Below are 27,148 nucleotides of genomic sequence, written 5' to 3'. Positions count from 1 at the left end.
TGAGATGACAGAAAGCGGGAACACAAGAAAAGAGGCGGCCATCTGCGAGGCTGTAATTAGGCAAAGTGGTGCTTTGAGGTAAATGCTAATGCCCAGATGCTAACATAGCTAATAAAAATTCTAAAAGATTGATGTTTAGCAGGAACTATTTACCATGTACACTCTCTGAGTTTAGTACTTCTAACATTTGCTAATTAGTATTGAAAGTATTGAACAGTGAAAGGAGTGGAGTATAAAGTGGAGAAGTGAATCAAGCATTTATGATCATTCTGACTCTTGATGCATGCCGCTGAACTGAACATGGTGCATCAATTTAGGACCACAAAAGAAAAAGCTGTTGAACTCAACATGCATTATCTACCACACACATCAGTTAGAGGCAATTTGAAGTCCAGTATTTGCCCAAGAACATTTGAGCCTTTGGACTAAAGGAGCCAGAATCACTAACCTTTCATTCCCATTTCGAAATCATAGCCATCTGTGTGGTTGCATTAAGCAAGTGTCAGCTAATAAAGCTCCAAGCCTAAAGGATAGATGAGAATCAGGCTGCAGATTTCTGGTAACTTTTTCTTTTTAATTTTCTTTTTTCCCAGTCTTTATCCCTACTGACACTGGATTAGACTTCATGGAGCTCTGAACCCACAAAAGGATTTATACAACTTTGTTCACATTAAGCAGTAATGCTCATCAAGACTTTGATATGTAAAGTGAGTGGTGTTCCCTTTTAAGAGACCTCCAGTACCATTACAAGTCATCCTGAGGGGAACATGGTTTTCATTGACCTCTGGTGGCAGCTAAGGTAATAGTTGTTCATTACAAACCAAAAGAGAACAATTCAGGGAATCACCCGAGTCATTAGGATTCACTGTCATCCATCGCTTGGCTTAATTATTATATTATATTTTAGATTTTAGTCTGGACAAAATTGAAGACTGACAGGCAGTTCACATTTGCCATTTCAGGAGCTTCCGAGCTTAAAGTCCTCTGGCACTGTATCGGAATTCTGGTGTAGGGCAAAGTTAGATTTATGTCCACGATAGCCTAAATATCCTTAATTATTTTCTCTAAGAATATGGCCTTAAATGTAAGTATATGGTCAGAAACTCTATATAACAAACTAAGTAAAACAATGGTTGAGGGTTGTGGAACAACCAGAGTTGTGCTTCTGTGGATGGTGGATCAGGTCTGTCAAATGCTTTGGTGATTAAACAAGATGAGAGCCAGTCTGCTAACAGTTTGTTATTGATGGGAGTCAAAAACAAATTCCAGCCAATTTGTTTGCACAATGCGCCGCGCTGTGATAAACTGGTGAAATTCAAAAACAAATTTGTTGCTGTCTACAAGTACAGAAATTCAGATTAGCTACTTACATTCAGAGTCCAATCCAAAACCTCCTAAATCCAGAGATTCCTCCAGAAATAGTGACATAGTATTGCAAGTATTGTAAGTTAATTGCAAAATGGCCTAAGCACTCAGCAACCTTGCTTTTACATTGGTATTTAACCACATTACAAGCAACTGGAATCCAGTTGTGTTGAGTCCCCTGCATCCTTTGGCGTAAACGTACTCACATCAAGCAGCATGTTTATGAAATATTCAATTGAATTCAGTTTTATTTATATAGCACCAAATCAGAACAACAGACTCCTCAAGGCACTTTATATTGTAAGGTAAAGACCCTACAATCAAGCAATCAAACGACCCTCGTTTCATGGCTGTGCAGTCACCTTGTGATCAAAAGGGGTCTGCTGCATGTTCAGGTTGTTGCACACTCAAGCTATGGGCGATCAGTTGGTCATTATAAGTACTTGCAGTCAGTCTCGAACTACCGATTTTTCCTAGTCACAAGGAGTCATTACATAGAAAGAAGCAACTTTCGTTGGCTATTCCTAATGGCTTTAAAAATTGCATGGGTTTGGATACAATCGCACTGAGATTTTTAACTGAGGAAACAGTGAATGATTCTTTTTTGGGTGGGGTTCAAACATTTAGGTTAACTTGAGGATTCACATCTAGAATCATCTGTCGTTAAAGCATCCACTTTCCCCTCCATGCACAGCAGGTAAAACACGGAGGAGCCAGAAAAAGGTGAAAGAGGAGCAGGTCCAAGAGGCCAATTTATCTCAAGTAATTTAAGTGTTGCTTCTAGTGCTGTTAGCGTCACTCTCGTTAAAACGACGTTAACGCCATAAACGCCATTAAACTTCTTCAAGTGTTTAGTTCACTTAGACACATTTTTAGCATCAGTGGTGCAGAAAAGGTAAGAACTGGTTCATGACGTTACAGCTGAAAACAAAACGTTAAGCTGACCCTGACTCTTTACAAAACTAGAAATGTTTGCAGGCACAGGAATTGTGTTGTCTTAATGCCATGCTTAAAGGGTCAAAAGAAAGGTGGCAACTGAAATGAGGCATAAAGATAAGATAAGATAACTTTTTATTGTCATTGCATAGTCATACTTAGTACAAAAATACAACGAAATTGGAAAAAGGCAGAAATGCAGAAAAAGAAAGAAGGGAAAGGAGACGATGTGTGTTGGGGAAGCTAGTGTAAAAAAGGCAAACAGATACAGGTACTGAGAAGAATAATTGTAACAAATGCCACATTAATAATTAATGATAGCAGTAGAATATTGAATTGACAGAGAAAAACATTATAAGCACTTGGGAGGAAGCTAAATGGGTAAAATTCAGCAGGAAAAAATGAGACAAAAGAAGTATGTGATGGTGTTATGGCTGAATGGAGGTTAAATGTGAGCATTTTCAGGTATTGCCATTCCTCTCACCTATTAATGTCAGCATCCATCAGCAGAGACCTGACCTCCACACCAATGTGGTTGGATATACTGTACCTGTGTGTCTTTGTGTGCAGTTCGATGTGTTTGAGCCATCGTAAATCTTTCAAATCCTCCTCCAGAACAGAAAGTCCTTGTACAAAATAGCGTGTCCTTCCGCACTTGCAGATAAAAGCCTCAGTGATGTACCGTACGTGATCCAGTGCAACACTGGCTGAAGCCGATCATCCTCAATAAGAATACAAACATAGTACAAATTGGTGATTTGATGGACTGGATTACTGAGTACATAAGATCTGCACACAGCGAATGAACACAAAGGTCATTGTTCTGAATGTCCTACATACATAGGCTATCATCACCATAGTAAGATGCTCCATACCGCCACCTTTAGATTTTGTTTAAAGAGTGAAAGAAATGTCTTGTGTCTTAAAATTGATTTGCGTTTTTGTATTGCATATTCCTTTCATGTTATTGTGTTAGATCTCTGCAGCATTAAAACTCGGGTGGTCAGCACAGACTCTGATATGTGAAGCTAATCGGATGGCCGTGTCTGTTTTGTCAAAAATCAATCTTAGTATCACCCTTGTTACTGCAGCAGCAGCAGTAACAAGGCACAGATATTAAGAGTTATAACAGCGATGATTGCTGTTTGGTTAAATTTAGGGAATCGTCAAACCTCGTGGTTCCAAACCTGTGATCTGTTATTCCATTACTTTTTTCATGGATTCCATGTATCAGGAAAGGTCAAACTCCAAGATTACATTACCATCTTTTTCTGTGATAGTGTAGTGGTTTACACTTTCCTTAATAAGCAAAAGATCCCCGGTTCAACTCGTGTTCCCATCAGAGTAGTCAACATTTTCCAATCTTCCATTATCCAAGTTTGGTGACTCCATGGAAATAGTTGCCTCAGTTTCCTGTTTTTATCAGGAACAGCAGTGCCACCTGGTGTTCTCAGAAGACCAAACGAGGACGATGTGTTGTAGGTTCTTCTTAAATATTTTGATTGTAACAATTGGTCATTTAAGCTAACTTTTGCTTTCCTCTCCGCTTGGAGCAGTCTGCCCAGTCTCCTCTGCTATAACTGCTACTGGGTGGGTATTTCCACTTTCAAGCTATTCTCTGTAAAGCTTACAAATGTTTGCGTGAGAAAATTCACTTCCTGAAGGACAAAATGTGGCATGAAAATTGGCAAAGCACGCCCCTTTTATGGCTACACTCATGTAGTGAGTGTGTAAGAGTACGTCAACAGGAAGTAAACAAACGTGCTTCAAAATGTGATCTGGGTTTAAGCTTTAAAGACCCAAGGAGCGCTTTTGTTCTCCTTCAGCACGCTCTATATAAGGTAAAAGTGGAGTGGCAAAGGATCAAGGGATAACGAAGAAGAGGAGTGGGGGTGTGGAGTTATAAATATCTAGAGCAACAGAGAGAGGAGGACGCGTCCCTCCCTTTCCTCCCTCCTTCAAATGTCTGCTTTTCAGTTTTTCTCCTCCACTTAAAATTTACTGGGAGGCATGGGGAGAGATGGATAGATTGAGAGGAAGAGGCAGTGCAAGAGATGGAGGAGTGTGTCGCTGCCTACTCAAGGGCAAAGAGCACCTTGACAGCCTTTCTTGAGGAAAGACTAGTCATGTCAGCCTCTCCTTCTCTCTCTGTGTTATTCTGTCTCATATACAATTTCTTTTCCTGTCAATTTATTTCTTATTTCTCCTTTGCTGGCTTTCACTTCCCTTTCATATAGGAAACCTGAGCAATATGCGCAACTGTTTGTTCAGAAACCTTTATTTAAAAAGGAAGTTGAGAGCAGCTCAGCCTAACACTCCTACTGAGGAGGCGACCGCAAACGCATCAAGCATTTATGCATTTGTGTTCAGTTAAAACATGTGTCCTGTTATTTAATTATTGTTTTCACTCATTTCGATAAAAGCAACATTTTCTTGTTTCTGCTTGGTCTCTTCTCCTGTTTTTTTGTTTACTTTTTCATTTTTTGTGCGGTTATGTGTGTAAATAAAAGTCCCAGAATTTGCCTTGTACTGGAAATCAACACTTGGCAGGAGTGAACGTGTTTTCCAATATGCCAAGAAATTATCGTTTTCCTCCCAAAATGCTAAAAAAAAAACCACACTTTTTTGTAAAACCCAAGTTTTAATAATCCTTCAACAAGATGTGAAGAATAGCCATCTGTGCACATAGATGTCCTACAAAAAAAGCATCACTTACACTGGAACACCTGCACAGGGACATGTTGGCTGAGGTTTGTATCGCACATCAGCCAACCTTCATGATACATGACGAACTATGTGAAAGTTTCACAGGTGTCAACCTAACCCGAATTTATAAGCAAACGTTCCACTTCTCCAAATCAGGTTTGCTGTAAGTCAACAGTACTAATAATGCATTCCTAAAGAAGTCCGAAGTTGAAATTATCGCGTTTTCGGAAATTAAATCTGGAACACTCTCAATTTCCAACTTGGAAAGTCTGAGCAGCCCTAGCACATCAGAGTTGACGATCCAAGATGGCGGTGACCACAAACAGCAGTAAAACTTCCTAAAATTTCCATCAGTACTGCCACTGTTGTGTATTTGTGCCTCACTAAATAAGCCATACACAGAGTAGGGACCTCGGTCTGTGCATTAATGTCCCGCAGCTGTGTTTCTAAGCTCAATGTTAGTCTGTATTGCTAGTGACACATGAATGGCTAAGTTGCTAAGAACCAAAACACATCGTATTTTTCCTCACTTTTTCTGCTAACTCGGGACTGACATCACTCCCGACTTCTGATATCCGAGTCCCGATGTATGTGGAGTGCACCATGATCCCTGAATCTATGAACAACCGGTACGCTCCAACCTCGTACACAACCTAACGCCCTCGTACACAACCTAACGCCCAAATCATCGTGACAACTTTCACTGTACACTCGTGCACTAACATGTAGCACTCTTTGGCTTGTGCCACTATAATGAGATGATCTATCTCATTCGACTGGGACTGGTTTTAAAGATGCACTGATCAGTGTATGTTACTGCCTTTCGTCCTCTCTCTGACACACACTCGAACGCACAAACAGCTGTAATCCATCTTAATACCTCAGGGAGTGATTAGTGGGATAGACGAGGATAACTGATCGTCTTATAGGCCGACATATAATAACAGCTACTGTGGCTGATGCTCTTACTGTGTGACCCAAAGGCTGCGTGTGTGTGTGTGTTGTAATTTTCCTGATTTTTCTGCTTTGTTTATCGCTGCACTATGACAGCTTCCTGTGTGTGTAAGCACCGTAAAGGTAATGAATGTTGGCATTACAAATAAAAACATAAATCAAGTATTTAAACACACACACACACACACACACACACACACACACACACACACACACATCAAATCCATTTTGTGCTTGGCAGGTCTTTACAGTAGAATTATCATGAAAGAGCTGTTAACCTTGCAGCTTTGCTTTGAGCAGATAAGCTTTCTCTGCACCTTTTTATTATAGTGCAGATGACACACACACACACACACACACACAGTCATCATCACAACCGTATAAAAGTCTTTAAGGCAAAAAGCTCAAACACTGAAACACACACACATGTTCTCTCTCATTCGCTCGCTGATGACTTGATGACATTAACCCTGAATGAGATGCATGACCTCTACTCTAGTCTTGTGCCGAAGTCGATGTGGTGAAAGCCGCAATGTGTGCGTCATCGGCAATAGATGTTCATTTTGGATCGACTTACCCGTCCACGACTTTTTGTGTTGTAATTTTTTTGTTGTCGCCATTAACCCAACACACAGAGCAAGAATCACAAGCAGTCGGCTGAGCGTTCTGTTGAGTCCTACTTATGATGATAACAATGCAGGTGAAAACAATTTTTATGTGTTCGGCTGCACGAAATGCGTAACTATATTTTAATGTGTATACCATTCAAGAGTGTCTCTTTCTATTATGTTTAACAGCAACTCTTGTGCTTAACATGGACTCGATCATCCCATAAAGCCTGAAGATTTATCAGCTTCACAAGTATCTCATTATTTATTACTTCTTGATAACAAACAGTAAACCAATAGTTAATGAAAGCTTAGCAAATACTTGCATTTCTTTTTCTTAGCTTACAGGTGTGCTCTTCTGCTGCTGTAGTCTGCTTCTAGGTTCAATGTGTTGTGCATTCAGAGATGCTGTTCTGCATTTTTGTAATGAGTGATTATTTGAGTTACTGTTGCCTTTAAACTCGAAGCAGTCTGCCCATGCCCATCAACAGGGCATCTTTACTCAGTGAACTCACTGGGTATGTTGTTGTTAGACCATTCTCCTTCTCTGTAAACCTTAGAGAAGGCTGTGTGGGGAAATCCCAGCAGATCTGCAGGACGGGCTGGGCTGAAATACTCATACACTACATATTCATACAGTACTTAATACAGCCCATCTGGGACTAACAACCAATCACATTTCTTCCTCATTCTCATGCTCAGATTGAACTTAAGCAGGTTGTCTGGGCCACGTCTGTAGACCTGATTGCATTGAGTTGCAGCCATGTGTGACTGGCTGATTAGATATTTGTGTTCATGATTAGTTGAACAGGCGTACCTAATTCCCACCTGTCCTAATGCAAATTGGCTGGTGAGTGTACACTATAATTTATATTATATTCTAATTACTTTGTGTAATGTGAAACAATTGCTTTATGAATGATATATTATGTATTGTATTGCAACTGTAAAAATAATAATTGCATTATCAGTTTTGCCTTCTTTCATGTTTTTTGGAGCAAATATCATAAGCTACGCATTCAACATTATGCTGGCCATGAAAAATGTGCTCATAGATGCACTAAATGGTATCTGTCAAGCTTCATAACCCATTAGTAAAGATTAGTCTAAACGTACGTTTAATTAAATAATAATTCACCGTTTGTTAACAATAGAATTATACAGCGTTACAAATAAACTGATAAATAGATGAGGTAACGTATGGATTAAAACCAAGGCTGTGTTGTGTTTTGGTGTCGCATAATTACTTCGCCCCCTTCATTTTATACTCTGTTGTCGAAACTCAGCCGCTGTGTAATTTAATTCAGTTTGGATTGCTTTCAGACAAAAATGTTCAATATTTAATTTGAGTCTCTCCACGTCGTTCTGTGACAGCTTCAGACGCCTGCAAGTTTTAATCACAGCTGAATTGCTCATATGATTGGATCGGTATTGGTTCTGCAGAGCTAAGGTCTTGACAATTAACATGCGCGATCAAATGCGTACAATAAGGCTGTGAAAAAGTCATTTGATCCAGACAAAAATTCCAAACTTTATTTTCAGAGTCATTAAAATTCCCCTTTCTTAGCTACCACTCAATAGATATTAAATCAGCAGCAGCAGAGCCATCATTTACAAAGTCGAGCACTCATAATCTACTGCAGGAAACAACTAAAGAAGAAAAACGGCAGCCTTTCTCCTGTTTTTACACCCGGTGGCTGTGTTCAACTAATGATACTCTCGAACAGCCGATATTTTACAGAGTACAAAACAGTAAAGCTCAGCGATTTCATGAAAATAACTAAAAAACATCACAAAGAAAAAGAGGGAAGGGCGGTAAAGGCCAAGAGGATTTCTGCAGTAAATGGAAGGCTCATTGTGACAAAACCACCTCTGACACTGTTAGCTGGAAAGTGTAAGTGGATGATTTAGAGGTTGGAGAGGGTCGCACACACACTTTGATCGGCAATAACAACTACAGTCAGAGGAAGAAGGAAACAAGAATATTACAAAAGTGTATTTTAACAAACTGGATGACATTGCATACAGAGGACAAAGAAAACACAAGCTTCAAAGATGGTTTTAAAATAGAAACACTATAAAGGTCGGTAACTAGCTCCCTTGTTAGAAGAGCTGACAGAGGAGCCATTAAGAAGCAACTAGCTGTGCAGTGCGGGCATTAGAAGCCCATCTGGGACATCTGTTTGAGCGGTCCAGTTGCTCTGATGAAAATACACTCATACAGTTTACACTGTGTTCACGCAAGTGGTCACCATCTGGTGTGCTATACATAGTCCTGTCGGGAAAGTGATGCACTTTCAGTACATTCCAGGATGGAAAGCTATGCTCCATAAGACTTGAGAGCACCACTGGAACAAATGTTTGACTATTACATTGCTCACACATATTATGTTTTGTTTGATTTTGCACAGCAATTTGTAGAAAGTGCTACTTCAGGACTTTCCTTTCCTTGCATGTATGGAAAGTTTAAAAAAAAGAAGGAGAGAACAGAACAAACATTAAGCATAAGAAATGTGAAAAATGAGTCAAAAGCACCATAAAAGGTAGAAACTGGAGTAAAGCTTGGTTGCAGATGTTAAAAGCTGAGATGAAACTTTTATTTTGAAGGTGAATGGTCTCCATTTCCTGTGCGCATTGCACTCTTCAGTTTCACTCCCATTTCACTGGTGAGTGTTAGCAGACAGGTTAGGATCATTCGTGCAAATGACAGAACACTGTACCAATCTGCTAGTGACGACACCATGACGAGAAGATTTTCTGTACTGCGCCTTCTTTCCAATCGATTTTGCTCTGCGACAGCCAGCAACCTTTAACAGCTACTTGTCAGCCAGTCAGAGACTATGCATTTTTCCAAAGTGACCACAGGGTGCCAGGTGGCCACTGACCCGTATATAGGTTTGTATGATTACGGTTTAATAATCAATTTTGACTAACAGCAAACCAGTCACAGCCAGTCAGAGAATACTCATTTTTCCCTGACAACCTGTGGTTGGTTAAAAAGTGTTGCTGCTTTTCCAGATGTAACAATTAAGTTTGACATCCAGGCATCCATGAAAACAGAATTTATCAATTTAACCGAGTTACAAGTTACCAGGAAGTTAGCTCACTAGTTTCCACCTAAACATGATATAGCATGTTCTGACTGAGAGGTTTCTGAAAAAATTACAACATACAGCTCTGCTATCACTTCCAACATAAATGAAGACAGAAAACAGCAGTGACTTTTGTAGGGTTACTGAAGTTGGGATAGCTGGTATGTAATGATGTGCTACATGATCACTAGCGACACAGCTATGTTAGCATAACATAAACACAGTGAAGCTGAAGGATGAACACTAACTTTTTTCCACTCGATAAAAGTTAACGTGAGGGTTCCCGATCGTTTAAATGGACCAAACTTCAGTCAGGAGAACAACTGAGATAATCCGTCCATAATGCGAGGTTAGTCATTAATATACTGCAACAACATGGGAATAGAGCAGCTGCCAGAGAATTCAACATTAATGAATCAATGGTACGGAAGTGGAAGAGGCAAGAAGAATGAGTTGAGTAAAGTTTGACTTATCTGACTGTTTTGTTTCACGTAATGTGCCTTATAATCTGGTGCGCCTTATGGTCTGAAAAATATAACATGATTTTTGTATTTTTTTCCCCAGCATTACTGGTTCTGTTTGTCAACTGTCAGATACCTTAATGTGTTCACAATTGACCCAGTACACATATAACAGACTCACTGACTGGAGATATCGAGCACACAGACACACAAAGCACACATCGTATTTCACCTTAAGTCTCACACCTTCATTGTTTCTTTCAGTCTCTCATTTCTCGTGATCTTTCTGGTGTGAAATCAACTTGTCCAACAACATCTTTTATTTTCTGTTTCTCACTATATAGTTCCCTCAGGGAACACTTCCTTTATTACTTTCCCAGAGCAGGATATGTACTGATAGATCTGTCAGTGTATTTCATTTTGAACACAGAGTTTGATAAATAGCTGCAAATAAAACAAATGACAACAAAACATGAATGTATGAATAATGAATGAGTAAAACATTAAATCTTTGTTTGAAACTAATGTAAGTAGGAAGCTTGAAGATGCCACACAGGTTTTTTAAAGACACTATAATCTTGATTCCCACTTAAAACATGTTCAAATTGCAGTTGTGCAAAGCCCTAATGCAAATTATTTGATGTCTTTGAATGCCACTCAAAAATAAGAATTCATTTACAATGCAGCCATGTGAAAAAGAAAGTGTATATAAGACTTTACACACTCCTGTTAAAAGCAGGTGCACCCTATGAGTGAGCAGAACCACCTTTAGCAGCAATTGCTTTAAGTAATCGTTTTCTGTATGACCTGATGAGTCTGTCACATCGCTGTGGAGGAATTTTGGCTGACTTTTCTTTACAGTGTTGCTTCAGTTCATTGATATGTGCAGGGATTCATTTATACACAGCTCTCTTAAGACCCCACGACAGCATTTAAGTCAGGTTGAGGTGTGGACTTTGACTGGACCAGTGCAGCACTTTGATTCTTTTCTTTTTCAGCCATTCTGTTTTAGATCTGCTGCTGTGCTTGGAATCATTGTCCTGTTGCATGACCCAGTTTCAGCCAAGCTTTAGCTGTCAGACAGATGCCTCACATTTGACTCTAGAATACTTTGGTATACAGAGGCATTCATGGTCAACTCAATGACTCCAAGGTGCCCAGGTCCTGTCGCTGCAAAGAAAGCCCAAATCATCACCTCTCCACCACCACGCTTCAAGTTGATATAAGGTGGTGGAGGGGTGATTTGCTGTGCCTGGTCTAATCTGTCCAAAGGACATTGTTCCAGAGACACTGTTCTGTCTGTTTAGAAGAGGCTTGTTCAGTCTTTTTAATTGTACTGACATGAACTTTAACATTTAATATGCGAAGGCCTGTAGAGTCTGAGATGTGGCTCTTAGGGGTTTTTTGCAGTTTGTCAGAACATTGCACAGTCTGACCTCGGGTTGAATTTGACATTTTATTAACACATCTGAATGCTTCAACCAAACACATTATCAGAACTTCTGCTTTTATAGAGGTGGTGACACTTGCTGATGATCAGCACCATTTAACTGAATTAAATTTGATTTATATAGATTTATATATTGTAAGGTAAAGACCCTACAATATTACAGGGAAAACTCCAAAAATCAGACGACCCCAATGAGTAATGATTTGGGAACAGGGGGAAGGAAAAACTCCCATTTAACAGGAAGAAACCTCCAGCAGAACGAGGCTTAGGCAGAAGGGGAGGTAGGGGGGGAAGTTTTGGCCATAAAATGAAAGATGCTGTAACACTGAATGTTACTGCAGAGTTGCCAGCTTTTCACATCGCACAAAAAATGTAAAACTATTCATTTAAGTTATCAAATAAAGTATCAGTCACTGAACAACAAGGTCATTTTACAACAGCTATGCACCAACAGGCAGGAATGCATGTTAGTTGAGTCTTTACCGATATATATATATAAATGTTTAATTCTATAATCTTTTGACGGATTCTAGACTTCAATTACACAAGTCCAATAAGTTTGAGAAAATTTCTGCGTGTAATATGAATACGCTGAAAGCCAGCCACAGACTTTAACTTAGAGAAGATCTGATGCCTCAAGCAGCCAGTTACCAGAAAAATATAGCAAGCCAGCCAACGTTCGGGTCAGCAGAAAGACCAATATGCTCTTAAGGACAACCTCGAGGTCTCTTTTTACTTGAAGACTCTGTAGTTAAGAGGAACATTGGCTGAGCAGGACATAAATCAAGGAGGAAGCCCATTTCTAAAACCTATTTGAGTGGGTAAAATTTCTTTTTTGATTGCCTCTATTTCAAGGCTCACCCAGAGCACCAATTGTTGTCGTGCTTTATGGCGTTCCTGTTGACACATCAACTGTGCTTTAATGGAATTTTTGACAGCATCACACACACACACACACACACACACACAGTCTAAGACAAACAAAAAACTTACTAAAGAGTCGACTTAGAGCTGAAGCAGTTTCGTGCACGCGCTCAAACAACCGCCCGGCTTTTGTTTTGCTGGAATGTCATAACTTTTAATCAGAGTTATACTAAAGGGCTACATCAGCTGTTTTGTTGTGAGAAGAAACTTTATTCTAAAAGAAAAGAGAAAGTCACAGGCAGCTACAGTGAAGGTGAGAGTGCACACAGCACAGGCTCTGTGGCGTCCGTGACTGGTTTTAAACTTGTTTTAAACTACCGTTTTTGTTTCTGGCATCCTTCAGTCGCTGTATTTGAATAATAGCTTTGGGTGCAAAATGATCAGGTAACGCTAACAAGCAAAACCGGCAAATCTCCATTCATAAAATTTATCTGTGCAACACACAGACACAGGAACAGTATCTGCTAATTATTAATAAGCAACAGAATAAAGAAATACTAGAATTTATCTTTGCCAGATATGTAGCCCCTATTTTTTTGTCAGATAAATATATGTCAGTTATCATTTCGGTCTTGGCGCTCCAGCGGTTCACTGGGTGCTGAGGTCCAGTTCACTCGCTCCATTTATAGCAGAAGTGACGCCAAGCAGACACCACTCAGCTCCCTCTGTCGGACCACCTGTCAGTCAGACTGGCCATGACCTCGAGGTCAGTATCCAGATGGATGGGTTATAAAAAAACTAATCTATACAGTTGAAGGGGAACTTCTCCATGGAGAGCAAAACCATTTCTGTACCCGGCTGCAAATATGCTTTGTAATGCTGTAATATTGGACTTGCTAACTTGAGAGTGGAAGCAGAATTTGATGCCACCCTCTAGAGGCCTTTAGATGAACTGCAGTTCTTAGCACCTGTGCAATCACTTCACTTTTCTAACATACAACACATTTGACAAGATGACAAATTACATTTACTTAGTTGTCTTAACTACAGTCTTGTGTTACTATTCCTGTTTTACAGTTTCTGCTACTTAGTACTTCCTTCAAGTATAAAAAGCCAATTTTGACTGCAGTACATTTATTTGCTAGCTTTATATGAAATGGTCTTTATCCATCCAAAAAATATGGCAAATAACATACGATGTACAACCACAGATAAATCTCCAGTACATCTTCATAGCTACCCAACAGCATATAAAATAATCATAAACTGGCATTGATGGACCTCTGATCATTATCCAGTAATATTATTTTAAATGGAGCAGTCCACAAACCAGCGAGTGCATGTTAATGGGAATATATTTGTTCTTTTATGTACGTAAATGATCTCAAACTATTTCCAATAGTTCATGATAAGTTTTATGCTTGTTTTCTAATTTGCAGCACACCAACCACTGTATTAGTTACACCTTACTAGTATTAGGTTGGACCCCATTTTGACTTCAGAGCTGCTTTAATTATTTGAGACACAGATTCATTAGGTTGCTGGAAACATTCCTCAGCGATTTTGCTCCACACTGACATGTCAGCATCACACAGTTGCTGTAGATTTGTCGGCTATACAACCATGATGATAATCTCCTGTTCAATTACATCCCAACGTTGCTCGACTGTGGAGGCTGTTTGAGTACAGTGAACTTACTGTAATGTTCAGGAAACCAGTTTGAGATAATTTGAGCTTTGAAACATGGTGTGTTATCCTTATGGAAGCAGTCATCGGAAGATGTCACACTGTGGTCATAAAGGGATGGAGATGGTCAACAACAATGCTCCGGTAGGCCGTGGGGTTCACATGGCGATTAGTTGATGCTGAGAGGTGTGCTAATAAAATATCCCCTACACAAACAACAACCTGAACCACTGATACGAGACAGGATGGCTCCACGTTTCATGTTATTTACGTCAAATTCTGACCCTTTAAACTGAATGTAGTAAATCATCCAACCAAGAAATGATTTTCTCTGTTGTGCAGTTTGGGTTAATTATAGCCTCAGTTTCAGGTACCACTCTAGTGTGGTCTTCTCCTGCTGTGGCCAATCTGCTTCGAGGTTTGTGTTGGTCGTGTTGGGAAAATCCCAGCAGTGTGTGAAATATTCAAACCAGTCCACTGGTACCAACAACCATGCCACATTCAGTGTCACTCAAATCAGATTTCTTACTCATTCTGATGCTCAGTTTGAACTTCAGCAGGTCTTCTTGAACACAACTACACACCTAAATGCTGTCATGTGATGTTTGTGTTAACAAGCAGTTGAATGTGTACCTAACAAAGTGGTGAGTGACTGTCTTCAGAACGCAGTTCCTCATGATGAGAGAGATGAAGACAGACACTAAAAAAGTCTCTTTAAAGAAACAGATACTTTGCTGCCAGCGTCGTTCACCGCCTCCTTTTTTACAGGAGGACACTCCCATCATTTTGATCATTAACCCGCGTTAGCAGGTTTTCCTGGGGAGGCAAATTATCTGTCGCACAACTGCAAGAAGTGGGCAGCGAGGAAAAACATGAACGTCTTTTTCTTTTTTTACTATCAAAAAGCATTTGGCTCGTGTTCACATGACATATAGTATTTCTATTATTAATCAGATGCTTTGGGAATATAAATCTGCCACCAACGCAGGCTTGAAACTGTCTTTAACCTGGATTCCCACTATTAGTCATAACGTCTCACTTTAGAAAAGCAGTGAGGCAACATGAGGTCCAATTTCCTCCAAATGGTAAAAGCAGCATTTATATTCACTTCAGGCAGAGCTGGTTTTTGCCAATAAGAAGACATATATGTGTAAATCACACATTCAATCAAAATTAAAGTGCAACTAAACTATGGATCAAAGCAAGTGGATGCCTGAAAGTCCTGCTACAGCATTTTCTCTCCTGGCTTCTTACATATATATGTTGTTGCAGTTACCGCTTAGATTACCGCGTTTTAAAGAGAATCTCTTTTGCAGGTAATACATCACATGATCTTAAATCCTTATAAGAAGAGATTATTGAAAGTGTCTAGTATTTAGAAAGTCTTTTCATTGATTTATTGACCTTTTTGTGGATACGAATATGGCATTTTCTTTCTTGACATTTCTAAAGTTCAGTTGTAATCAGTCTTCTGCCTCCTTCTGTTTTAATCTGAATTCATCTCTTTCAGTGGGGCGTTGATTTGTTCGCTCTGTATTCTGTACTTTCCCTCACTCTCTCCTCCTTCAGTTGAAGTATGCGCTCATAAAATACAGTGCACAAGTTCGTGCTGACACTGCCCAATATGGGGAAGTAAATATTATGGTGATATTTTCTTTAACCAGCTTATCAGCTCTTGTTTTCCCCACCCCGGATTCCCTTTTCCAGTTTTTTCCCACCTTTTCTTCATTCACATCCTCATTTTCTTTCATCTGTGCCACATTTGTCTTTTTGTTCCCCCTGAAAGCACAAAATAAATTCTACAATGAGCGTATAACTTTTAGAGCTATTTCAGGGGGCAGCTGAGGCCTGGGAGCTTTTGTGGGCTGTCCATTAATCAGTGGTTTTGGATCCCGGCTCCTCCAGTCTGGATGCCAAAGTGTTCTGGGACCAGATATTGAGCCTCAAGTTGCACTTTTATTTGTATTAGATGCACATTAAGAAAAGAAATATATTATTTATTAAGCCCTTAAATTAAAGCCCTCTCTAAAATGCCTTATGTAGGTAAGTTAGTGAAGTCATACTTCAGAATCGGTTTTAGTGTAGCAGATAGAGTTTGTGGTGTGGTGATAAGCAGAAGGACGTTGACGAGATGGTGCAGACAGCTCCATCTGGTCAGAAGGATAAAGCACACAAACTTGGAAGAGCTTGTTGACGCTGTACGGGGTATTGACCGTGTGCATTGGTTGTATTTTAACTGGGAGTTAACAGTCAAATCCATGTTTAGGCTAACTTCTTCTCTTCACTGATCTCCTCTAGGATTTGTGTTTTATATGTAATAAAAAATAACACAAAGGCTCCCGCTTGCTGTTCTCATAACTGAACGGGGACGGCAGATGGAAATCCGCCCACAGTGTAGGGTAAAAACTGGCTCATTTGGTAATATGGACATTTTCAGTTTGTTATGAACACATCAGCTGCCCCGAAAGCAAAGAAGTAAGGTATAAATGTGCTAGCTGTCCTCAAGAGTTTGATCACATTACAGGCTCTTCTTCAGCAGGCGAGTGCTGCTGTTCAGACATCCATTTTTACTGAGCACCTCGAGGAGCCTTCATCTAAAAAGCTAAAAGGGTCGAAGGTCGGTCTCAACCTTGGAAACACTGCAAGGGAAAACACTCTCGACTCACCTTAGCTGCCGGGTCGAAAGGTTGGACCGAAAAAAGGAGAAAAAGAAGCACGCAGGGCAGAGGAATTTACGAGTTTTATGGCAAGTGTAATGAAAACTCCATTTGCTAATAAAGATTATGCCATAAAACTGTTTCAGGTGCATTTCATGAGTGTATTAAAAGAACCAAAGTGTGAGGAAGCTCCTCTTTCCTCTCTGTTTCATTCCTCACTTATTTCCTCCTTCCTCTCCTTTATCTCCTTCTCTTTTAAAATAGGTTGGTAGTTAAAACTTTGTCATAGTGAGCCGCTGGTACCGTCCCATCGTTTTTTTCTTTCTATCATCTATCTTCCCTACCCTTTGAATCTGGATTTTTGCACTCTGTAGCTTTCTCTTTTCTCTGTAGTGTCCAAATGCTGGGCTTTCTTTTCCTCTCTGGCTTTTTTCACACAGCTGAGTCTGTTTGCCGCGTATAATCGGAGAGTCTCGACCGATTTAAGGAGCGCTCTGTTCTGCTCTCTGTTGTTTGTCGGGGTGAGCTGCGCTGCAGTGTGTTATCTGTCTGCCTGGTTTTACACACTGCACCGCAATGTCTTTGACGCATCAGCATGCCCACACCCATTCAGAAATCCCCTCTCCCCCTATCCCTTCTATCTCTGACACAGACACACAGATGGAAGGATTATGTGGTTTTACATTAGCAGTGCAACTCTTTGTTAATGGCCTTTCAGTCATTAGCAGCAGAGAATACATTTTTCTGTTTTTGACTCTTTCAGCCTTCGGCCTCTGTTATTAACTCATTGAACAGCTGTTGTTGTCAGTAGTAATCCTGTGCCGACTAACAGGCTTATGCAGCAATGCATAATGTTACGCTTTATTTTGGAGAAGATAGTTCAGCAGTGGGAATACCCATAGATTATAATCCCCAGGGGTCAAACGAAGATCCCGATGGGATGTGAACTGTTCTGTCGCATAACTGACAGCTTTCAGTTATGCGACTCCCACCGCTTCACAATCTGAATGCATCGTGCGTAGGTCAAAACTGCCCGAGAGATCAACATTTTATATATAATGATGACCCCTGGGGTCACAGTTATACAAGATACTGTCTTCACCTTCTCACCATTATGCGCAGTATGTCGATCCATTGACACACCGGGTGGGGCAGTTTTGACCGACTGTTGCACACTTAGATTAAAGTAAATTTCTAACCAGCGTGGCTTTATGAGTCCGCTTTTACAATATGATCTGTAAATATAGAGACATAGTACCTCATTTTGTACACTTTTGTCTTGAGACTAGCTAGGCATGCTAGGTTTCAAATGCTAGAGAGGTTAGATGTCTAATGCTAAACAACACATACTTCTTACAGTAGCATAAATGAAATCAACATCAACCAAAGATACTGTGAGTCCAAATTTTAATTCACTGTGATTACAGATAGGTTTGTGTATAAAATCACCACAGTGCCACAAGGCCTCGAAATGGACTAGTGAATTAGCTTTAGCTGCTAATAATTAGCTTCACGGCTAAGCTACACTGCTACAGACTAAACACACATAATGAAGATTATTGGCCAACTTTCCTACTTTCTCTTCAGCCCTGTGGATCAAGGTCAACCTATTTACTATTTTGTATTTGCTTACCTGCAAATATAAAGACATCGTTACTAGTGCTGTCAGCGTTAATCTCGTTGTAATGAAGTTAACACCATAACCGCATTAATGCTAACGCTTTAACGAGCTAACCGCGCTGACGCGTTGACGCTGTGCAGCCCTCGCAGGGGGCGAGCCGTGTTAACTTGCTAACGGAGGTTTGCCACGTTAATGTGGTTATGGCGTTAACATCGTTTTAACAAGATTAACGCTGACAGCACTAATCATTACTTGTTTTGTACACCTGTTTGCTCGGTGCACAGTACATCAGAGCTGCTCATTTTAGGAGATAGTCGCTCTTGTTTTGTAAAAACGGAATAATTACTCTTCCAGTATTTTGTATCATTGGAGATTGTGGCGGGGCGTGGTCGACGGTGCCACTGCAGGGTAGGCGAACGCACTTCCAGGGCATCTGCAATCACGCCCCGCCGGGTTAAGACTGTCATGTTGTAGTTGTGGGTATGTGTTGCTGGCCATGGAAGCGTGTTAGAACAGCAAAGTATGCTGGAGAATGCAGACCTGTGGTCGCGTCACGCTTCATTCCTGCCACAGAGATTTGGGCACACATTATAAACAACTAAAGCAAGTAACATATTTGAACAGTCAGAACATTCTCGCAGCATACAGTATTATAATGAAATAAAACGTTATGCGGGGGTGTACCCTTACACTACACATCATGCATTCAGCTTGAGTTCATGGATAAAGAAAGAGATTTACAGCACTCTTTCAATCCACTACAGACATAATACAGATCTTACTCCAGAATCAGAAGCAGTAATCATCAGCTCTGCATATAAACCAACCAAATGTTTTCCAGCATGCTTAGCTTTGAGCTAAAAATAGTAGTATATTACTTATACAACTGCACAAGAAAAGGAATGCTGCCAAGAGAACGCCAGTAAGAGGGGATGAAGGTTAGCTCAAAAAATAATTTCTGAAAAGCTTAAAGTAAGAGATATGTTACTCCGGAGCAGATTATATTATGATTGTTATTGTAGGGTCTTTACCTTATAATATAATACACCTTGAGGCATTTCCTGTTGTGATTTAGCACTATATAAATAACACTGCCTGTTGCTTCATGTTGAAAAAGCAGCAAAAATCTGCACAAAGAAGACCGCCAACATAGCAACTCGAACATTAGCTTCTAAGAAGGTTTGCACTGAAAACACCGTTAAACTGTCTGAACTGCACCTAACTATGCTGAAAGTCATTCAGAGGTTTTGCATGCACACAAATGTTGGAGGCCTTCCACGTAATCTGGGTTATGGTCTGTTTATCACTGATTAGAATTGGGTAATTAATTGCCTGCTAGTAGGTACAGCATAGTACCTACTGATTTGATCTGATTTGAAGAGCCAAAGTGGGTTCAGCACTTCCCCTTTACTGCTCGTTCCCTTCTGACCTCTCTCCAGTCTTTTTCATTAAACTCAGCTGCTGCACAACATACTGTGGGAATATCTGAAATTACAGTTACATGAAATATGAATCATTGCACTTTTACCACCGTAATGTGAATACATTCAGGAGGGCGTGCCAGGTTTCACAACATCATTGCACTTCGTTGCTAACTCCACCTGAGAATTTCATGTCGTTTCTGAGTTTTATCAATCTATCTCTCGAACTACCCCCGGTATTACCCTAACACCGTTACACAAGCTTCTTTGAATTTCTACCAGGTAAATCTACGAGCAGCTCAAGACTGGTGGTGAAGATACAATCCTGCACTTTTACTATGCTGTCCATAGTAATTACTGAATGAAAGCAAGGCATTAAAGTCAAACAGACACCTATAGGAGAGTCTCCTAAGTGCACCATCCTTCCACTCGCTTGTGCATTCTCTCTATGAGACCTAAACTGAACCAACAGGTTTTTCTCAGAGTGGAAAATTAGTTTCTCCATGCAAGCTGTGACGCAGACGCTGTACTGGTCTGTTGTGGTGAAGCAGTCTTATGGGTGAATTATGCTTCAGCAGGAAATCTACGTCATGACTTACGATGTAACTGGAAACCCCTTTGAACCCTACGCCATGACCTTCCAAGTAACCTGAGGTGCACCTCCCGAGAAGCAGAGCTATGCCTCAAGTCAACGACTGAAAGGCGTTGAAAGTTACGGCATAGAAGCATAAATCAGGCATTATAGAGAGGCTGAGCAGTTTTGTCAGTACTTTCCTTGCTTGGAGGTCGCTATGCTTCCCTTTTCCCAAACATCAGAGGAGCTCCATCATAAAGCTGGCTTTGGATCCTTCACATTTCCAATCTATTTTGTTCAGCTCTGCCAAAATGGCATCTGTTGATGTCTGTGTGTCACTTTTACCAGCTGTTGCTGTGGTTAGCAGGCGCTCTGTGAATTCATCCCAAATGTCACTCGTGCCACTTCGGTTCTCATGCCTCGAGCGTGTTGGTTTCCTGTTCCCGCATACATTTGAATGTATTTGCTTTAAAATAAGACTCCCAAGGCTATAAGTATATGTACATATGGTATAATAGAGTCAAAGGAAAGAGACCTTTAAGAAAAATAATTTTCTGTGGGATTTAGGTGTTTCAGGATTATATTACAGACTTAATTATGACTTTTTCCCCATTCTTGTCCCTCCCTTCTGTAACACTTTGAGCTGTGACGGATAGGCTTTTATATAAGCTTGGCTCGCTGTGAGATAACTGCCTTTTGGATCCTCTTTAAATGTTTAATTATTGCAGAGTGTCAGGATTTCTGTTTGGAGTGTTGAATGTGCCATTAATTTGTCTGCCAAATACGATATTTAGCTTATCCTCGCCGCTCTTCTTTACTGACAGAAAACGTACTAATCCAGGTGCTTCGTCAAGAGAAATCGAGCAGTGCAGAACCTCCTGTTTCAAGATAATGTATTGGCTTTATATTCCTTAAACTGCAACACCACACACAGTCACCTTCTTTCAGGCTAGCTTTTCAATGTTAGCTTTTAACAGTGGGTTTCTTTGGCTTCTAACTCTTTCAGAGTCTCTTTCTGTTATTTACCCACCTGGCAGACTGACTCCAGCCAGTCTGTCTTGTTGTTGTAACGTTGCTCCATCTGTCCAGTCCATTATGTGGCCTCATGGCTTAGTGACCCCGCTGATGGAAATGACCCGTGTGACATTTAAACACAATCCATATCCATCCAGCGCATGCCACATGGAGCACGACGTTTGATTTTTATGCCAGAGCTGCATCAAATAGTGTCACTGTTACACACGTGGGAACCGCCTACACAGGTCTGGCTGCTGATTGGTAGTAATGTGATTTGAACACCTTGAAGTCATCACTTATTTCAGTGTGTTTCAGTGAGGCTTAGGTGGCAGTTTTAAGAATCAGTCAGAGTCATCAATGATCAACCAAAAATTTCATCAAAAAAGAACAAAGTATCATATCTGAATTTTTCCTACCTTAATTTGAGACGTTGGATTTTTGCCACTTTTTCCTGTCCAGCTTTGAAAAAACTTTGCTCAAAGTGAGTCATTGTCTTCTTAATGTGTTCAATTTAATTCAGTTTAATTCAGTTTATTTATATGGCGCCGAATCACGACCACAGTCTCCTCAGTGTGCTTTATATTGTGGGTGGTTGGTTAAAAATTGAAGCTTTATTGATCCATCCATTCAATTTGTGTTACTTATCTGGGTTCGGATCATGGGGGCAGCAGCTTAAGCAGAGACACCCGGACCTACCACCCTCCTCCTCCAGCTCTTCCGGGGGAAGAACCAGGGCATTCCCGAGCCTGTCGAGACATCTAACCTCTCCAGTGTGCCCTGGGTCTACCTTGGGGCCTCCTCCCAGTACAAAATGCTGGAAATACCTAACCTAGGAGGCACCGACTCGGTGTCCCAGTCGTGCCTGATTGTGCAGAGGACCCCTCCTGACTGACTGAGAGCCTCGACTTATCTCCAAGGTTGAGCTCAGAAACCCTAAGAAGAAAACTTCTTCCAACTCTAAAGACTCATAAATATTAATTTTTTTGCCATCTAGAAAAGGTAGTAAGAAAAGGAATCAATAAAAGAAAAGAAATCTATGATAAAAAGTTCTTGAACACATACTTTTTCAACTTCAGCTTGTTGTTCGTGTTTCACATTAAACATTTTTTTTCCTGAAAATATTCATAACAACAAACATATTTTTTGAAGATATGTGACGAATGACATGAATCAGAAAATACCACTGAAGGAATATAATTTCCAATAAACACTGTTTTGATTTGGCACCATGTAAATACAACTGAACTGTATCGATTGCATTTTTGGTGTTAAACATAAGGCCTGAGGGCCATAACTGTCCCGACAGAGAATCCAAACTTTTAAATATATTTTAAGAAGATTTGCAGATAGCAGAAGCTTTAGTTTTACCTCTGACTATCAAAGTTTCTGTTATTTTTTTACAGTGGGTCAACAAAAACAAATAACAGAACAGAGATTTTCAGTTTTATAATTACAGGACCATTTGGCCAATGAGCAATCAGCAGTTTCTTCATTTACTACAGCAGTATTTCTTTAATATGTGAAAAAACTAAAATATACTGTTGAACCTGCGCTTATTTTTCTTATACTAAGATATCTCAGGGATTAAATGTGTAGACAAACTTCTTTTACTGACAGAAAGGGGAGTTCCCCTGGTCCAGCCCACCAGTCAGAGATCAATGTGAGTCGTATGAGGCGACATAAAATGAGTTTGTTTAATATCCTCACATACCGAACGGTAACATTAGTAACACAGGCAAACACAGAGCCCTAAATAGGATTTGCCTTATTTCACACAGTTAAAATGAATGCTCTGGACCATGTTTGTAATTTATTCCACATAACATACTACACCACATATTTAGCTAAGTGCCTTTTTCCTGCTTTTCGAGTGTTTCTAGCTCCTAAAATTACTTTAAAAAAATAATAGAAATCTTTATTCAGTGCCACTGTGCTTGTGCTGGATGAAAGAACCGAAGATTAATGGTACATTCAGTTGTGGTGTTGCTGCTGGAGTGTGGGTGTGTGTAGGAGTTAGTGTGCTTTTGTGTTTTCACTCACTTTTACCTCTGTTTTGAACTGAAATGTTTCACAAATGAGCATCAAAAAGTCAATACCTCGTTTTTCTCTTCCTTTTTTTTTTGCCCTTTTCCTCCCTCTTTCACTGCAGGCAGATGGATGATGCTGCTGATCCCTCGCTCCGGAGGTGTGGAGTGACAGATGACAGAGGTTTTGGTACAGCAGGAGGGAGAGCCAAAGAGAGAGGCGACGACGGAGAGACTCGCCACTGCTGATAACCGAGAGAACAGAAAAGGTCAAGCACATTGATTGGGAGGTGAGGTAGAAGTAAGTGACCGGATTTACCGATGCTGCTCTTGCTCTCTGTCTTTACATTCTCTCTTTTCTCCCTATTGTTTCTGCAGCTTCATTTCTTTCTTCTTTTTTCTTCTTCTGTTCTCTTACCACACTGAAAAAACACACACACCTCCACCTGCACGGCTCAGACTGCTCAATATTTCTCAATAAAACCCCCTTAAAGTTGTAGTTGCAGCGCGGCGCTTTCTTGCTTTTGTGGCGAAAACTCTCCCAGTTTTGTTGATTTGACTTTAAATTCGTGGATGAAGAAGATGTGTTCCTACAGCACAAGAGTCAACTCATTTAACTTCTTCTGTTTTAAATTCTCACTATGTCCGTGCTCTTTCTGGGAAACAAAAAAAACCCGTCTGCACTTGAAGTGCACATAAAATGTTTAATGAAGGCGGAACGGCAATTTGTTTGGAGCAGGAATGTAGGCGAAACACAAAAAGCCATTAAAAACCACAGAATCTGATCTAATGGTTGTGCAGGTCTCAAACTGTGATGGTTTATGATCCACTCTAAAAACAGTAACGTCTGCCAGATGAAGCTCAACTGTGCTAAAGCATTGGAAGGTTTTCTCAGTAGCAACTAAGGCATAGTTGTTTGCACTGTAAATTCACGCACGGTGGCTCAGTGATTAGTACCGTTTAAAGCAAGATGTTCCTGGGTTCAAGCTTCAGTAAATCCCTGTGTAGAGTCTGCATTCACAGAACCACCTGTGGAAGGCTGTGGACCCATTCACAGGTTTCCTCTGGTTCTAAAAACAACATGGCAGATGAGTGCTGCTTCCTGTTGTCCTGGGACACTCGTGCAAAAGCAATTCTTTAACTGTTCACTTTTATTTATGCAGTGTCAGGACACACCATCAGTTGTTTCACTTGCACTTTACAGCAGAAGACAAGACTCTACAACTTCAGGCAACGAGCTTTGTGGTGTTTGATTTTTCAGGTTCTGTTTAAATATCTTTGGGTTGTTAAGTTTACTTTTCATGTATTATTTGAGAACTCCTGTTACATCTCTTGTAGTTTAGTATTTTCAGTGTTTAATTGTTTAGTTATTCATGTTTCTAGCTCTTAGTTAGTCCCCTCCCGTGTTCATCTTAGTCTTGTCTCTGTATGTTCTTCCTAGCGTCCCCTGTATGTGGTCCATCGTGCATTTGTGTTTGTTTAGCTCAGCGGTCATGCTTCCTGTTTTATTTGGGTGATCTCTCATCTCATGTGCATTGTGGTTTGTTTTGCTTCCTTGGTTTAATGCAGTTCTGCTGTGAGGTTTTCCCCTGCGTCTCCATTTGTGTCTCAGTCACCTTTCCCTCGTGTCCTCAGGTGTTCATTTTCCCCAATTTTTTTTCCAGTTTAGGTTTCAGTTTAGCAACTGGCTTTCCCCTTGTATTCTTTTCTTATCTTTATTTTGTACTTTATCATCAACCTTTTGCTTTTGGCTCAGGTTTACAAAACATGATCTGCATTCCCTGCAGATCACGACACATTGAACCACAACAATCACACAATCAGTTTCCTATGAGCCACACTTGGCAATGGTGGGAAGGAAGAACTCCCTTTTATTGATAGGAAGGCTCAGGGAGGGGCAACAATGTAATTCCACTACAAAGACTAAGGGTGAAACACAAGCTATGGAACAGTAGGGATGAAATCGAATGCCAAACAGCAGTCCCAAAAAGTTGATGTTGTTTATCTGGATGTAATGTTTTAGTGGGAGAAATGTTTCGTCACTTATCCAAGCGACTTCTTCAGTCTGAAGAACTGAGGTGACTCATCTCTGCTTTAGCTTGACGCATCAAGTCATACAGTAGTGGCTTCAGAGATTTTTGAAAAAGCGATCCATGCCTTCATCTCATCTCGTCTCGACTTCTGTAATAGCCTCTATTCTGGTATTACGGCTACATTAATTGGCTGACTGCAGATAGTCCAAAACACTGCAGCACGGCTCCTAACTGGGACACGCAAGCGGGATCACATATCTCCCATACTTGCATCATTACATTGGCTACCAGTCAGCTTTCGAAGTGATTTTAAAATTTTAACACTTGTTTTTAAGACGTTCCATGGCCAAGCCCCTATATATCTTGCTCATCTCCTAACCCAGTATTCTCCCCCAAGATCCTTGAGGCCTGCCGACCAAATGCTTTTGGTTGTCCCAAGGTCGAGGTTAAAACACAGAGGAGACCGGGCATTTGCCGTGACTGCTCCTAAATTATGGAACTCTTTGCCCTTGCATATCAGGACCTCTCCAACACTGGAGACTTTCAAAACCCATCTAAAGACACACTTTTACTCTCTGATGAGTCTGTTTCTACTGGTCTTTCCATGATTCTAATTTTTTCTTAATCTATATTCTATTTAATTTGGTATGTCTTCTGCTTTGACTGCGTTATTGTACAGTACTTTGGTCAACAACTGTTGTTTTTAAAAGTGCTATATAAATGAATAAACTTGAAATTTATAAATCCATGGCAAGAGAAAAGAGCTGAGAAAGAAATGCTCAGTTAATCGTGGGAAGCTCTCAGCATCCTGAGATTATAGCAGCATAACTAAAGCCTGAATTATAAGCTTAAACAAAAGTTTAAACCTAATCTTAAAAGACAGGTCTGTCTCACAAATCCAGACTGGGAGCTGATTCAACAGTAGAGGGGCCTGAAAGCTGAAGGCTTTGCCTCCCATCCAGCTTTTAGAAACTCAGTAAGCTGATCATGCAGGACATTGAATGTGAAGAAAACAATTTTCAATTTCAATTCTGGATTTAACAAGGTGGCAGTTTTCAGTGTTCTTCCTGTCACATTTTGGATCATCCAAAAGCTTTTCAGGGAATTTTCAAAACAGTAATAAGTACTTACAGGTTATAATAATTTCAGATAGTCCAGCCACTGCGCTGATTAAAACAGGCAGTCTCAGTTATATGTATAACGTGCAGGTTAAAGGAAAAGCTCTACTTAAAAATGTCTCCAAGGTTCCTCACAAACATCCAGACAGCAGATGTGGGGGGGGTCACTTAATCTGCCATCTGCTATTTTTCATCTGTTTTTTAACTTCTAATTTCAGCAAAGTAAATCCGTAATTTAAAAAGAAAAAAGAAAATGTAAAAAAATCTAATTAGAGTCTACTGCAAAGTGCATTCAAACATCCCTCCAATCTTAGACTCCATTTTTCTGGATTACAGTTTTATGCTGCCAAGGCTACAGCTCACACAACGCTAAAGTGAGATCATTTTTTAACATTAACACAGTTTTATCCTGGAGTTTCTCCAAAAAGCTCCGCAAACAGTTATTTTATCTCAGCGCTGTCTCTCATTTATTACATTTATTAGTCTGGAGAAACGACGCTTGTTCCTGAGGTTTTCTTTCCACATTCAAGCACCCATTACAGTAAAAGTCCACCATACATA

General features: G+C 40.2%; 1 protein-coding gene across 1 annotated transcript in view; it reads left to right on the top strand.

The window, feature by feature from the left end:
- htr2cl1 (5-hydroxytryptamine (serotonin) receptor 2C, G protein-coupled-like 1) overlaps positions 1-27,148 on the top strand; it is a 135,026-nt gene that overhangs the window by 68,945 nt on the left and 38,933 nt on the right. The window contains 1 exon segment of the mRNA XM_013276726.3: positions 23,562-23,737. The gene's annotated coding sequence lies outside the window, so the exon portion shown is untranslated.

Source organism: Oreochromis niloticus, linkage group LG3 (genome assembly GCF_001858045.2).
Source record: "Oreochromis niloticus isolate F11D_XX linkage group LG3, O_niloticus_UMD_NMBU, whole genome shotgun sequence".
In the NCBI taxonomy this organism is placed as follows: Eukaryota; Metazoa; Chordata; class Actinopteri; order Cichliformes; family Cichlidae; genus Oreochromis; species Oreochromis niloticus.
The sequence above is the reverse complement of the archived record's forward strand: the minus strand, read 5'-3'. Positions and strand labels throughout refer to the sequence as shown.